Here is a 6,041-nt window from a genome sequence, read left to right as displayed (position 1 = left end):
GGCCCTGCGCTCGTCTGGGAGTGCCAGGCACCCTCAGGGTGAGGAGGGTTTAGAGGCCAACAACGATAGGAATTCAGACACATAGTTGGCACCCAGTTCAGCCGTGTTCTTTTCTGTATGTACAAATCGTGTCTTTCCGGCTGGAGAGTGAACTTCCCGGGGGTGAGGTCTGCAATTTAGGCAGCTGGCCTGTGAAACTTGGAAGTCATCTGTGGCACCTCATTTTTATGGAAGGAAAGAAAGCAAGATGTCTAGTAGGGCGGGGTCAGAAATAACTTACATGCCCATCTGTGGGAAACGGACGGATAGAATAAGGGATGTTCATAAAATGGAATATGATTAAAATATAATATAATACTGCCCTGGCTGGTGTAGCTCAGTGGATTGAGTGTGGGCCTGCAAACCAAAGAGTTGCTGGTTCAATTCCCAGTCTAGGGCATATGCCTGGGTTGCGGTTCAGGTCCCCAGTAGGGGGCGTGTGAGAGACAACCACACTTGGATGTTTCTCTCCCTTCTTTCTCCTTCCCTTCCCCTCTCTCTATAAATAAATAAAATCTTTATATATATATAAAGTTAAAAGGAGTGAGTTACCTCTATACTTTCTGGCAAGGATGAATCTCGAAAATTAATATTTATGGAGAGGTACATTGCAAATGAGCCACAGACGATGATATCACTGATGTTCATTTAAAAACCACCTACTCAACGCACTGTTGTTTGTTGTTACACATACACAGGTGGCAGATGTCCTAGAAAGAGGAAACCATGTTCAGTACACGAGGGCCCATGTCTGCGGCATCAGGGAGGGGAATAGACTGGGACGAGGGTCTATCTAGACCTAGGAATATTGAGCCACTCAGGGATGCGTGTCCTTGAAGGGATCAGTTCATTCTGTGCACCTGCCAATCAAAAATACGTAACTCAGCCCCCAGCCTCTCCCAGGCTGCAGAGGCCCAGCCTCAGCCCGGGAACGCGTGCTGCAATGTGCCCCCCTCAGGGGGTCTTCCGTTCGTGGGACTTCTGCATTCACAAAGCCGATACACATGGAGTGCCTTCTTGGCTAGTAACATGTCCCTTACCGAATCCCGAGTGTGAAAATCCACCCCCCGAGGGCACGCTCCCCCTCCCTGCTAGATTCTTCTGTTGACCCTTCGATGTGCACGATACATCCTCACGTCTGCTTGTTTTTGCTGTTGTGTCTGTTGGTTTTGTTGCCCTGTCTGCTCGTTCTTGCTACGGGAATCCGGTTCGGCTGCAGCAACCCCTTCCTCAGATGCCCCTTGTTGTCTTCCATGACCAAAGTTTTTCTTCGTTCCTTTTTTCTGCTTCTTTGTATTCAACTCCTCTGTCCTGAATAGCTTCTCTGTGCCATGAGCTCTGCTGGGTGGGCAGCAGATGTTAGTGCAAGTTAGTCCCTCCCCTCAAGGGACTTCAGTGGCGATAGTCCCCCTTTCTCAGGGCGGTCCACAACGGTAAGGCAAGGGCCAGGGATGGAGGGGCAGGAATGACAAAGGGGAAGGTGTGTTCCCAGCAGGACTTTCACAAGGACTGTCCACAGCCAGGCGTGCATGCAGAGCAGGGTGGGCAGAAGGGAGAGGGAGGTGGAAACTGAGTTCATGAGAAGTGGTGGAAGGACCTGGAAGTCCACATTCCATTTTGGAGAGAGGGGATCTCTGGCTTCCGCAGCCCTCCAGGGTCCAGTCCTGCAGGTTTGGGGGAAGAAGGGCCCCAGCTGGGAGTGCACACAGGTTGAGACAATTAGGGGGATAATTTGGGCTGAGTCATCTTGGTGGAGCCTAGGAGAGAACTGTGTTCCGTGGGTGGGGGCCCCATTGGCATAATTGCTCCAAATTTCTGCTGCTGTCTGACACGGCAGTAAAGTAAGTTAATCCGTGGCTTTAAAAGGGCTGTGTCTCCTCTTGCAATGTGGCATTACCAATAAAATCTGCCTGAACCTGACACCAGGGTGACCGGGGGAGGACCCCATCCGTCCCAGGACAGGAAGCAGGGAACATGGAGGCGGGGGGGGGGGGGGCTGGAGAGTTATATCCCTGCCCCAATATGTGGAAAACAGGAATACTGCCACGTTCCATCAGTGCTAAGAAGTCTTTTCTGTCTCTCTTGCATTTTAACATTTCTCAAATTGAAATGTGGTTTACAGCTGATGGTGTCTTAGACTTGGTGAAATATGGTGATAAGAGAAAAAGAGAAGAATCACTACCATTTGTGGAGTGCTTACTCTGACCAGGCACTGTGGCCAAGAATTTTCCAGTTTCATCCTCACAACCCCGTGTAATGGGTACTGATTTCATGCCCATTTGGTGGCTGGGAAAACTGAGCATTCAAGAGTGATTCCCATGTCCTGGACCCCACAGCCCATGAGCAGGGGATGAAGAATCTGGTGAAGTGGTTTCTGATGCTCACACAGGCACAGGCATATTCAGATCTTCGTCTCAGCGCCTGACACATAGTAAGGGCTCGATTGTCTCTTTCGGGCTGTATCTGCTCAGAGAGCACGCAGTTCTGCAGCCAGAGGCTGCTCAGCCCTTGGGTCTGCTGAGGCTGCAGACACAGGCACCAGCAGCAAAGATGACAAGGGACCAAACACAATGACATATCGTCAATGCTCAATAAGTGATTGTTGAGTGAATGTCTGAGGAGGGGCTTTGTGTCTAAAAGAAGGAGTCCCGAAGGAGTGACTCAAAGGCAAAGAATGTGGGCCGGGGTGGGAGAGGGAGTCAGCTGGCTTGTGTGGACCCTGGGGCTGGGCTGGAGCAAAGGGGCACGTCTGGGGCCAGGCAGGCCCGCGTTCAAAGCCCAGCCCTGGCTCTCACAAGTGCAGTGATGCTATCCACGTATTGGGTTTCAGTTTCCTCGTCTGTGAAACAGGGAGAAAAACACGAAAGTCAGTGAGTTGTCGGGAAGAGTAAATAACATAAGTGTACAGCCCCAAAGCCAGCTCTGTCCACAGACACAAGTACTTCTTCTACTTTCCTTAAAAGAAGGGCCTCTTTGCCCAGCGCCTGACCCTCTAGCATTCTCCACAGAGCCTGGAGCCTGGGGATGCTCTGCGGTTGCACGGCCGTCGCCTGCCGCGAAGTCATAATTGCTGGGTCAGATTTAATTGCGTGCTAAAGAGCAGATGGCCACGCCGGGCAGCTCTGACGCATCGCACTGCTTGCTTGGCTGGCAGCACAACACTGGTGGGCACAGGGGCCTTTGTTCCCAGGGTCTGAGCAAACGTCAGCCTGCAGCGGCGCTGGTATTTTCTGTGCTGTTCTTGTCTGTCACGGAGGCTTCTCCAGCCATGGCATCCTCTCGGTCTGTGATGGAGGACCGTAGACCAAGTCTTAGGGAGGCACAGCGAGGCCACGGGAACAGTTGGTGAGAAAGTCCCGGAGGCAAGACTTCTGCCTTCAGCTCCCAGGAGGGCTGTGGCGGTCGTGCTCCCAGGCAGAGGACAGCAAACAGGATCACACAGGGACTCTGTGTACCAGCCCAGGGCCAACAACCACCACGTGCAAATGGCTTCACCTTCTTGGGCCTCACTTTTCTCATCTGTAACATGGGAATAATGGTAGATGTAGGAGGAGGGGATAAAACTGTAAAGAAACCTTGAAAACCAGACGAGGTGCTGACACTCTGGGCCCACAGCTATTTCCTTCTTTCTACCGTCCCCCTCTGTCCTGTCCACGCTCACTCCGCCTGCGTGCTGCAGGCATAGCGTGCAGGCTGCTTCTCCTAACCTTCTGTTAGATTGCAATTCCTCGCTTTTCTACATGCTTCTCCGGGCTCATTTTTAATGGTTGCTAAATTGTTGATTGTAGTGGTGTCTCAGAAGTAACTAAGGCACACACACTCACACACACGTGCATGATCTTTGCCACCTGTGAGCTGTTCAGGTGGTTCCTAGATTTCCACAGTAATAGACAACCCTGCAATGAACACCTTTTCTATGGATCATTTGTCTTCGCTGCTTTTGAACTCTCTCCTGAGGGTAAATTCAAAAATGGGAGATCCCTGGATCTTGCTGTCATTTTGCCATTGGGAGTGGGGGAGTGAAGAAGGCATTTCTGGCAGGGCTGTTCAACAAAGCAATGGACGGCCTTGAGTGGCAGTAAGCCTCCCGTGCCTGGAGGTATGCAAGACAATTGGGCAGCCATCTGCTGATCCGACAACTATTTGTTGGGCCCCACAGAGTGCCAAGCCCATTTAGGTGCTGAGGACACAGGCAACACAGTCCCCACCTTCCCGGAGCTGACAGACAGCTCAGGAGAGGAGGCAGACAGGTAAAGGCAATGCTTGCTGAGAGGGGTGCTCAGGGCTGTTTGTTCCCCGGCTCGCGCCACCGTGAGGACCCCACTCCAGGCAGCCACAGCCTGTGCATCAGACTAAATCGTGATTAGGTGACAATTCACTGTGGCTTCTCATGGGTCAGGGGCCTCAGCTCCATCAACCCGCAGCCCTTGTGTCACATGTCACACATGCAGTGATTCATTCTGAGGCCTCCCAGACCCTGTTCAGTCCCGACTCCAGACCAGAGACTGCTGAGGCTTTCCCCTTTTAACATTTAACTGAAGAATCATTGGGTTTTGAGATGGGGCTTGCAAGAGGCCCGCTTCTAGAGTCACTTTTTAGGTTTCTGAGAATCCATAGGCGGCTTCTCTGGGCTGTCTCCAGGGAGTGTGCACAACTCCCACCCTGCTGGGGCCACTTTCGTGAGCTGTTGGCAGTGGTGGCTATCGGGAGGAAGCTGGAGACCCGACGTCCTTGGGTTGCTGTGTGACCTTCCATCAGTCACTTCACCTCTCTGTTTCTGCTTCAGGCAAGTGGGGGTCATGATCCAGTGGGCTACTTCACCCTCTCCCCTTTATGGTCCATGACCGAGGCTCCTGGAAACAGAATCCAGATTTTTCTTTGGAGACCAGTCTCCCTTCCCTTTCTCTCATCACAGACTGTGAATTTGGAGGTGGGGTGTGATCCCACCCCTTAACTCCAGGTGTCAGCCTTGATCTGGTCAATGAGACATCATTGTTATTGGCTGAGAGATGGGCTTATCAAAGTCAGTAAGTAAGTGGCAGCGCTAGGACTTAGGCTGAAAGTACTATGCATCAGGCACTCTCTGGGGGCTTGCTAAACTCCAGGAGGCAAGCCTTGAGCTTCTAGAGGCTACCTTATCATCACAGTAGGAGAATCATCTGAAAAGTTGCCAGAATGGAGCCAAGACATGGAAAGAGAGTCTGGTTTCTAAGTCGAGCACCTGGATACAGCCATGCCTGAAGCTAATTATGTGAATGAATGAATTGACATTTTTGCATCGGCCAGTTGGAGCAGGGTTTCACTTTCCTCCTAACTATTTGTTGCCCCCAGTGATAACCCTTTCCAAAATAACTGCTGCACAAGAGCTGGAAGCTTTCCAGTGCATGGAGTTGACTCTGTCACTGCTGTTGCAATCCTCCCATGGCCCCCCAGTGCCTTCAAGATACAGTCTAAATTTCTTAGCTTGACCTTCAAGTCCCCCAGACAGGGGTCTGCCAATAGCAGCCTTCTTTTCCTCTCTGTCCCTCAAGAGTGATCTACTCACCTACATAGTCACCTGTCCCCACAACTTTGTGCCCTTCCTCATGCTCTTCCTCAGTTTGAATGCCTCTTCCCATTGAATTTACCTTTCCACGCTCTGTTCCAAGGCCATTCCCACTGAAATTATTTGCTCTCGGTACCCCCGGAAGAGTGTGTTATACATGCAGGTCCCCTAGCTATTGAGTTGAATTCTCTAGGGGTGGAGCCCAGAATCAATTTTAATAAGAGCCCCGGGGGACCTTCTGCTTCCCTGCTGTGTGACATCTCGCTCTGAGTCTCAGTTGCTTGGCCTGCACAATGGGCACGATCTACCTGAAGAGGTCACCAGGGAAATGGCGTGATAATATTTATCTACAGCCCTGGCATGGTGAGGGGCACTTGGGAGATGTTCTATAACTCTCTCTTATAAGGTGACCAACTGTCCCCTGCTGCCCCAGACTGAGAGGTCTCCTTGAGTGTGA

The sequence above is a fragment of the Phyllostomus discolor genome, chromosome 13, assembly GCF_004126475.2.
Source record: "Phyllostomus discolor isolate MPI-MPIP mPhyDis1 chromosome 13, mPhyDis1.pri.v3, whole genome shotgun sequence".
Lineage (NCBI taxonomy): Eukaryota > Metazoa > Chordata > Mammalia > Chiroptera > Phyllostomidae > Phyllostomus > Phyllostomus discolor.
Note: the sequence above shows the minus strand (reverse complement) of the source record.